The following is a 9779-nucleotide window of genomic DNA, read 5'->3' as shown; positions in this document are numbered from 1 at the left end:
CCTGGGACCAGCCAGGCCTGGGACCCACAACACTACCCTAAAGAAATTTTTAATATAACCAGTTATAACTGATGTAACCTACTTTGTTCAAACAAAAATTAATAATCTATAAGAAAAAATCTTAATTTTAAATAATTATATTACTTATACACATTTTTCTTAGTAAACACTTTTTTATTATTCTTAGGTAAAACATCCAGTGAGAGTAATAATAGCTTTCTGGAGAACACCACATCATTGTCCTATTTAAATACCAATGTGGGAAGAGTTTAGAAAATATCGTCAAAACCATGTCCCTATTTATACAATTCTTATAAACACTTTGGGGCCTCAAGTGAGCCTTTAGGCATTTGGAGAAAGCAAGGAGGGGGCTTCTCTAACCAAGTGCTCAGAAAAGACCGGATCTGACACTGGGCTTACCTAGCAAACAGATCTTGTGTAACTATGTAGAAAAGAGGCAGGGCAGAGAGGCAGACACACCCAACATTGCCTGAATTTTTCCGTGTTGTTCATGGGAGTCACCAGAAGACCTGAATGAATTGTAAAACTAAGGACCCAGGCAGGTGTAGTCACTCTCTACTCCACTGTGTCAAAGGCCCTTGTACTTTATCTGTCATGATGCTCAACTCACTGAACTACAATTGTCCTTCGCACATCTAGTCTCAGCAGTCATTTCTCTTATCTTTAAATCCTCAAAGGTCATTCTGGCCTTAGAGATCTGCTCTACCTTAAAATGTCTAACAACATTCAACGGCTGCTCTCAGAAAAGCCTTCCTTGCTTGTGAACACAGCAGTAGTCTCCAATCCCCCTGATTTCTTTTCATCTGGTTGCTTATTGTTAGCTAATATTTTCTTGTTTAATTAGTTACTTGACTGATTTGCTTTTCTAATTAGAAATGTAAGTCTCAGAGGAGCAGAAATGGTCTAAGCTTCCATTTGCCAGCAACTAGCACAGTGCTTGGCACTTCGTAGGTGCTCAATAAATATTTATTGAATGAACGAATGTCTCCAGTAATCTCTTTGAAATCAAAGTTTATATATTAATCATTTCAAAAAAAGAAAAAGAAGAAAGGAAAAGTAAAAGGGTAGCTCTACTGGAAGATTTTTATCTGTGTCGTTGGCCAGCCTGTGTCATGTATCTACCCTTAGCTACAAGGGAGGCTGAAAAATTGAGTGTCTGACTGGGAATGATGCCATCTGGAATGGCTGGGGTTCATTTAGCAGGGAGAGTAGAAAATAACTTTTGGAAGCAGTGACAGTGTCCACCACAGTGGCTTTTCTGAATTGGCCTGGCTTAATACCAATAATAGAAATGGTCTTGGGAGCTTTCTTTGTCTCCTGATGCCACCAAGAAGAGTATCCCACCCATTATAGGATTTATATAAAAAGGTAGTCCACACCTAGGAAATTTATGATTGGCCGTCAGTACAACTGTCGGTAGCAGAGGAGGGTCATGGAGACATGGGACAGAAAAGAAGAAAGAAAGCCTGTCTCTCATAACTTCTACCCCCATGCTCAGCCTGTCAAAAGCTTCTAGTCCCTTCCTTATGGCCCTTTACTCTAGCACCCAATCCCAGGCCTCACTAGCCCACCACCATCCAACCTATGACTACACATCCTGTACATGTTGCCTATGCTGCCAATGACCCTTTCGAGGTTTATGGACACAGCTGTCTTCCCCAGTATTATTGCTGCTATCATCTCTGTGATCTCAGGATTGCAGATGTTGTTTCTTCCACTTTACCACTTTCTCCAGCCCAAATGAGAGGCTCTTGCCAAATTCTCTCTGAGGATAGGACTTAATGAGACTTCCAAAAGTTTTGGCAGTAATATAAAGGGAAAGCAACACACATAGCAGCTTATTGTAACTAAACAGACTATACAGACACATTCTGACTTGCACCTGGTCTACTATCACATAACCAAAAAACTCATCCCCTTAATCAGTAGAAATTCATTCAGTGTCCATGCCCAAGAGTACAAATCAAGTTCACTTCTACAATCCTTAGAGCAAGAAAACACTTTCTCCCTGAAATCTAAAGTCTATGATTAAAGGTGGGACCATCTATTCCCTTCAAAGGAAGCTCACCCTCATCCACAGGACAAAGGTGAAACTCTAAGGCCCTGTGGAGACAATCACACAACAGTGCTATACCACTTCAGTTCTCAAAATCTGGGTCATTCGTTCTGCGTCTGGAGAACAACAGGAGGCTACAGCAGGCTCAGTCTACTTACTTTCATTAAGCATTCAAAAACTCTTAGGATTGCTCTAGTCTTGCCCACTATTTGTCCTCTTATCCCATATTACCTTATCCCAATTTTCAGACCCCCACCCCAGTTGCTCAATATGCTCTAGTCCAGATCCTTGCACCTTCAATGCTTTAGAAGCTCTGACCCCACCCATAGTTTTCACCCTGCCCTGCCATAGCCATAGGTCATAGATATACTGTAATCTAAGTGTTTAATGCGCAGCCTCTATGAAAAAAATTAATTAGAAAAATGAGAGTTAAGAATCAACCAAAATGTTGTGTATGACAGAAAATATGAGTCATCAAAGATGGTTCAAAGTAACCACAGGGACAAGGACAGGACAGTTAGCAAATACAGCATCTCCAGCATTCCAGGCAATGGTTGCCTGCAAGTCCAAAGGTACTAGATCATCGAGAGATAACAAGAAGGCAAAATTAGAGGCAGATATTTATAAGATTTGGGGGTCTGGTTTCAAGTAACTTAAGGTGGGTTTTTCAATGTAGGGATCTGTTTACATTGAGCAAAACACATATTGTAAGAGTCTAAGACTATTGGACACAACAATGAAAAATCTTAAAGCAAGTCTGGATATGTAGTTTTTTGATAAATGTGCTGTTTGCACAGGTGAGCAATTTATTGCCTGAATAAATTGATTTTGAGAAATTCTGATCCAAGCAGTGAAGGTATTTATTGGTTTACTGTCTTGTCTTTCTAGGCGAGAATTTCCTGACACAATTTAATAAAGTCATATTGACACAGAGGTGGTCTCGGTTCTCAGTCCACATAGTTGAGCCCTGTGTATGCAGGTGGTCTCAATCCAATACTGAACTGTAATACAGCCCTGCCCCAGTGGTGACTAGGAGCTTCCATGTGTCCTGACACAAGACTGGTTGAGAATTTCTTGATATTCACCAGGCTTTGAACAAACCAAGCTTAAAGATATGCAGAGGTATACTTTAAGGGGAAGAATGGAAGATTTTTAAGAATGGGAATTCAAATGAAGTCAACAAGAACATTATTTATAAGAGGGAGATGAAAAGGAGATGCATTATCTCAATGGTGTTCCCCTCCGCCCACTATCACTTATCTATCCTTGCCACCCAGACTTCTGTTTTCTGAGATACCCATATTCCATGCATCCACTGGATAGCTCCATTGGATATCTTTTAAAAAACGATATGCAGAAAATATGGTTATCCTCTCTCAGGAAGAATCATCTTCCAGTTGCTTGAGACTCAGGAGACAGGCCTGGCATCCTGAAGACAAGTGCTGCCCAAGGGCAGCCTGCAATACTCTCAGACTTAGTCCAGGATATGCAGAATATTTCCTAGGACAGTTGGAGGCAGCCTGTGTTAAGTTCTTTAAACATAGATGCATTCAGACACCATCATGAAGTGAGGCTTGGTGATACCGGGCAATAAAATCCTTGTAAACAATAAAATAAAGCAGGTAGAGCTTTGGGATTTTCGTTCAATATGTCTCTTTGGTTACCTCTGACTTCACTTATTAAATGATAATGCCTGAGTATAAAAGTTTAACCCTGAATGTATTTGGAAAATATTTGAATGAATATACATCGTTTGTTAGAGTTAATAAGATAATAAACCATAACTCCATCATTTACCTATAAATTAGCTCTCCTTTCTTGATCATGTTATAATTTCTTCATGCATGATCATCCTTTTCAAAGGCCAACTAACTGAAGTGGGAGAAGCAAAGAAGAAAGTTCATATCTATCTTAGGTTGCATTGAGGACAGGCTAAGGTAATCCTGACACCTCAAACTCTGAAAATGTTTTCTCCCAAAAATAGTATTAATAATAGTGCTTGAAGGAAAGATCTTGTTGGAACAATTGAGGAAATTTGAGTGTGAAATACAAATTAATATTTCTTTTCTTGGGTGTGATAATGGTACTATGATTATGTAAGAGAATATAGTTATCCTAGGAGATACATGCTGATTTATCAATTGGTTAAGTTGCACGACCTCATGGTTCAGTAAAACAAACAAAAGGAAATGTTTATGCACATAAATATAAAGCAAACACAACAAAATAATATTAATTGTTGAATTTAGGTGAAGAGTATAGCATATAAGTGGTTACTGAATTATTCTTCCAACTTTTCTGTAAATTTGAATTTTTTAAATACAAAGTTGTAAAAAAAATAATAGTCATAGGCATTGGGAGGAAAGGGGTCAGCTGTGAGTGGGTCTCTTTCCTTCCTACCAAGAAGCTAGAAATAAGATTACACACTGAGAGTTAAGCTATGAAATCATACAGAGTGAATTGGAGAAGAGCTTTGCAAAATCACATTAAAACAGAGTGGCTCCCAGGCCCAAGAAAACTGGACTAAAGATATGAACAAATCTAAAGAAAGAATAGGCTCATCCGTGGAAGCATAGAAAAGAAAGAAAAAAAATTTAGCAGTGACCACCCAAACTCTGTCCAGAGGACAGGAAACCTTATTAAATGGGCTTTAAATGCAATGGTCTCACTGGCAAGGGAGGCCCCTGTTAGACATGTGGCTTCAGCAAGCTGTCAAGCCCTGAGGCCATTAAACTTTCAAGATCACATAATTTAAAACCCCTTTGATTAGATTCTGTGTTCAATAGGAGACCTCCTGATTATTACGTGGCTTCCTACAGAGCTTGCCTCCAGGGAGAGTATGTGCTGCAGGAGGTCTTAAGTGTCCAACCCCTCAACTGTTATAGTTCTCATGATAAATTATAAAATTGGCATTCTGATTTTACACCTCAGACTGCTATCTGAATGAGTCCTTTCCTGAGAGATGGATCCACAACTGTGTACAAACAAATTACATTTCTGAATCTGCAAGACTGAAAACTAAATTTTGAATGGTAAAGAATGTACCCGGAGATTGCAACCTGGATTTCACCTAATGAAACCCAAATGTTTTTGCTCACCTGTCCTAAGCAGTAAAGCTTGCATAATTTATCTAATCATCACACCACTTTCTTTTTATGGAAAAATATATTCTGACTTCAAAATTATTACCTTACAAATGAATATTTGAAGCATGACCCATGTGTACTTGGAAGCTACCGTTAAAGAAGTGGAAGAAATTCCAGGTTAAAATAGAAGCTGTGCTCGTGCATGAAACTTCTCTCCCTCTCAAAATATATAGAAATACTACATAATGCATATGGATTTTAAAAATTCAAAATACAAGCTCAAAAGAGAAAATGAGGAACTCCAGGTGTCACAAACATTACAGCAAGTATGAGTTGAAACTCTATGGCCACAGGAGTAACTAAACCAGACATGTGCCTTGCGGGTTGAGGTTTTAAATCCTCCGTGGAGGCTGGAATTGAGGCCAACTCTTTATATTTGGCATAGGAGCTAAGTCTGAGCCCCTTACAGGAACCAGGAACCAGAAATTTTTTTTCTGTCCTTTGAAATGGAATTAGATAAACTTTACTCATTGGCCCAAGCCCACGGCCCTTAAGAAAGATATCCCCCAAATTATACTGCTGAGAGTATGAGATGAGCATTCTTAAACTGCTTACGTGATTCAAAAACCTGAGCCAAGATGTAAATATAAAAGTTTGCTGCTAAGATTTTCCTTGTTTTTCCAACAGAAATGAATATAAAAATTCACATAGGAAAGCCTCTGCAAGCCAGGACGTGTACCACCTGTGTGAAAAATACTTCACACTGAAGACGTGGTCCAGACAGCTCTTGAAGAAATCTAATGCTATAGGAGATCATCATCAAATGCAATAAATAGCCATACCCAGAGAATCACAAATAATAGATCAATATAAATGGGACTTTAAAATAAGATTACTTTAAATGTACATATTTGAAGAAAGAAATGGAGTCAATCAGGCATGTAAAGGGAATAATGGAAACAAACAAAAAAAGAAATTAGAAAAAAAAACAAAGAAAAGTTATAGAAATAAAAAAATACAGTGATTGGGGGGAAAAATACTTAATAGATACGTTAAACAAGAGACTAGAGCTAGTCAAAGAGAGAATTAATGAAATGAAAGATGGAGCTGACGTAATCTTCCAAAATGAAGCAAAGAAAAATAAAAATAGAAAAGAAGAATGGAAAAAAATTACAAGCTCTAAGATACATACAAATGGAGTTTTAGGAGTAAGTAGAGACCATAAATGTAGCAGTTAGAATGAATTAGGTTACAAGTAATAGAAAGCCCAACCAATAGTGACTTAAACAAGAAAGTCATTTTTCACCCACAGTAAGATGTCTGGAAAAGAAGCTGTCCAGAGTTGGAACAGCAGCTCACACCATGCCAAAAGCAAACAAATGAACAAATAAATATTTAAAGAAATTATAGGTAGATTGAGATATAAATATGATAAGTAAAATTTATCATTAGAATAAAATACTAGGAAATGATTATATGACTTACCATAAAAATATATTTCTACATACTTTTTTTAAAAGACAGAAAAATCCATAGATTAAATAGATCAAAATTTAAGTTTCTTGAATGATGGAAGTTATCTGGGCAAAAATGAAAGCAACGGGTTGAGAGAAAATGTTTGCGGTCTATATAACCAACAATAATTAATATCCTGAGTTTCTATGAATCGTTGAAAAAGATAAAAGCAAATATAAAAAAGGACAAAGTTTAAAAAATGCAATTCACATGGAGGAATGTAGACAATAAACATATGTCTTCATGATCACCGGGGAAATGCAAATTAAAACAATTAGATAAAACTGCACAGCTCTTTCCCTGCTGCCACGGAGTAGAGTGGAGGCGAGACTTGGGTGTTTTCAAGATTCAGCTCCTCCCATAACCTACCACCATGGCTGAGGAAGGCATTGCTGCGGGAGGGTGTAATGGACATTAATACTGCTTTACAAGAGGTGCTGAAGACCGCCCTCATCCACAATGGCCTAGCACATGGAATTCGCGAAGCTGCCAAAGCCTTAGACAAGCCCAGGCTCATCTGTGTGATGAGCCTATGTATATTAAGTTGGTGGAGGCCCTTTGTGCTGAACACAAAATCAACCTATTAAGGTTGATGACAACAAGAAACTAAGGGAATGGGTAGGCCTCTGTAAAACTGACAGAGAGGGAAAACCCTGGACAGTGGTTGGTTGCAGTTGTTTGGTGGATAAGGACTATGGCAAAGTCTCAGGCCACAGATGTCATTGAAGAGTACTTCAAATGCAAGAAACAAACAAAAAAATTTGGTTTTGGTTTTTCATCTCTGGGTTATTTATTTTTTTTTTTTTTGTCGGGGAGAGGCAATAAAATAAGGTTCTTATTAGTGGACAAAAGATAATCATTGCAAAATAACTGGAAGCATGCTATTTGTTTTCTCTTTGGTTTGTAAATGTAAGCCTAATCCCAATCTGCAAGTAACTTCAGTATTGGCAATTAAAATAGTGGTTAAAGCAGAGATGTGCTTAACAATAATCTATTGGTGATAGCTAGAGTTTCTTAGGGTGGACATTTATAACAACTATGACTTGGCCCGCTCAGAAACTGTAGAAATGGTCTAAGGCTAGGTAAGTATGGGTGCTAAAAAGTTAGAATCTTACAGTTGGATGGGTCAATAGAAAAGTACAAAGGTGGGCAGGATTGGATTTAGGCTATGGACACTACAAGGAACAAGCTGTCCAGGAGCACTTATGGACATGCCCATTAGGAAAGCTCAGAGTGTTCATTGTTTTCATTGACCTAGATGTTAGGTACCAAAGCAAGGTCTAAGTCTAAGAATTCAAGGAGAAATGGTGACCTATGCATTTTAAGATTAAGCTGGGTATTGTGGTATGAGAGAAATGTTGAGCCAGGTAGAGACTAATAGAAGTCTTGTAATTTCTGGTAAATCACCAACTACAGTACTTTGAATTTCTCTCCCTTAGTTGGCCAGCCTTGTTAGGGCGTATATTGTGAAGTTGAATTAGACTAGATTTGGTTTTGGAAAAAAAAAAATGCACAATGTCAACCTTTGGTGAGAATGTGGTGAAATGGTAAGTGGAAAGTTTAAACCTCACTGTAGGAGCTGCATTATAACACAGCCCCTTAGGGCAATTTGATAGTGAGTAGTAAAGTTTAAACTTAGTAATTTACTTCTAAGATTATACTAGAAAAAATTTCTCATGAGCACTCAAGACATTTTTTAGCAGCCCTGTTAATAACAGCAATAAATTAGAAAAAGTTTAAATGTTCATAAAAAAGGGAATGTCTAGATAAATTTGGACCTATCCATAAATTACATATTACTGCTAAAACTGTTAAAATGAATTAACTAAATTGACATATGTCAATATGGATAACTGCCAAAACCCAAATGATGAATGAACTAAGAGGAATAGCTACCAAAAACCAAACCGTGAGTAAAAAAGAGTTGCAGAAAGACATATACAGTGTGCATACTTTAATAACATTTATGTACATTTTAAAACATATGAATCAATCCATATACAATTTATGGATAAATATGAAGTGGGAGTTTACCCTCCAAGGTATGATAATGTTTACTTCTGTGGAAAGAGGGAAATTATATTAGGGAGGGATACAGATGGGACTTCAAATTTACCTTCTGTTTTGTTTTTTGAACACCTAAAACAATTATGGTAAAAGCCAATATTTGTTCATCATGAGTAGTAGGTGCATTGCCATTTGTTAAGGTGTTCTCTATATTGTCTTAACCTTTATTCTTTATTCTTTCTAAATTAAAAAGAAAATCAAGAAGAAAACTTTTAAAAATAAAGGTGGTTATTTTTAGATGTACTTTTAAAAGATTTGCTTTTAAAGGTTGACAAACGGAGTTAAGTACAAAGAATTCCTCCTATACTCACCAAATTATCTGTTCAGCTGTTTGTTTATCCAAATAAATAATGTGGCTCGAACTTTCTTGTTGAGAATTCAGAACATTGCCTTAAAAACCTTCCTTCTTCTCCCCCAAAATCAATTTACTTCATTAAGCAACAGCTGGGCCTGTGAGAGGAGTCAGAATGGGACACAGGGATGACAAGTTAAGATGTCCTGACGAATTGCTCTTTAATCTCAGTGAGCTCACTCAACTCTTGTTGTTGTGTTGGAAAGGGGTTCCAATAAATTATTCAGGATAAAGCATCTCTCCTTTCCAAAAAGAACTGTATGTCGGAGTCAGCTGATATACATAATCATATAGACTCATACGAGCAGTATTAGGGCCAGCATCTAATCAGTGCCTTGACTAGGCCTGGGGCAAAAAGCCTACTTTGATGCAATTGATATTCATAATGTAAGAAAATGGGGTTGCATAGAGTAAAATAGGCGAGATAGAGATTTCCACTCAGCACAGAGATATGGATGCACCCAGATCACCTGTGCAGAGTGCAGTGTACCCTACAAGAGCCCAAATTTCTCACCAGCTCCAATCCCCATCCTCAGCTCCCTACATTCCCACTCTTCCATCTTGTATGCCCAAGAGGAATCAGGCCAAGAGAAGAGATTATGGGGGACAGGGTGGATGTGGTCAATTAACATAGGTCCAAAGAAGAAAGATGTTGCCTGTGTTGGAACTGAACAAAACATCT

At 37.6% G+C, this 9779-nt stretch overlaps 1 pseudogene; it reads left to right on the top strand.

Moving 5' to 3' along the window:
* The first annotated feature begins 6983 nt into the window (after window positions 1-6983).
* The window catches only part of LOC105296744, a 143437-nt pseudogene continuing 140641 nt past the window's right edge, over window positions 6984-9779 (top strand).

The sequence above is a fragment of the Pteropus vampyrus genome, unplaced genomic scaffold (assembly GCF_000151845.1).
Source record: "Pteropus vampyrus isolate Shadow unplaced genomic scaffold, Pvam_2.0 Scaffold128, whole genome shotgun sequence".
NCBI lineage: Eukaryota > Metazoa > Chordata > Mammalia > Chiroptera > Pteropodidae > Pteropus > Pteropus vampyrus.
The sequence above is the reverse complement of the archived record's forward strand: the minus strand, read 5'-3'. Positions and strand labels throughout refer to the sequence as shown.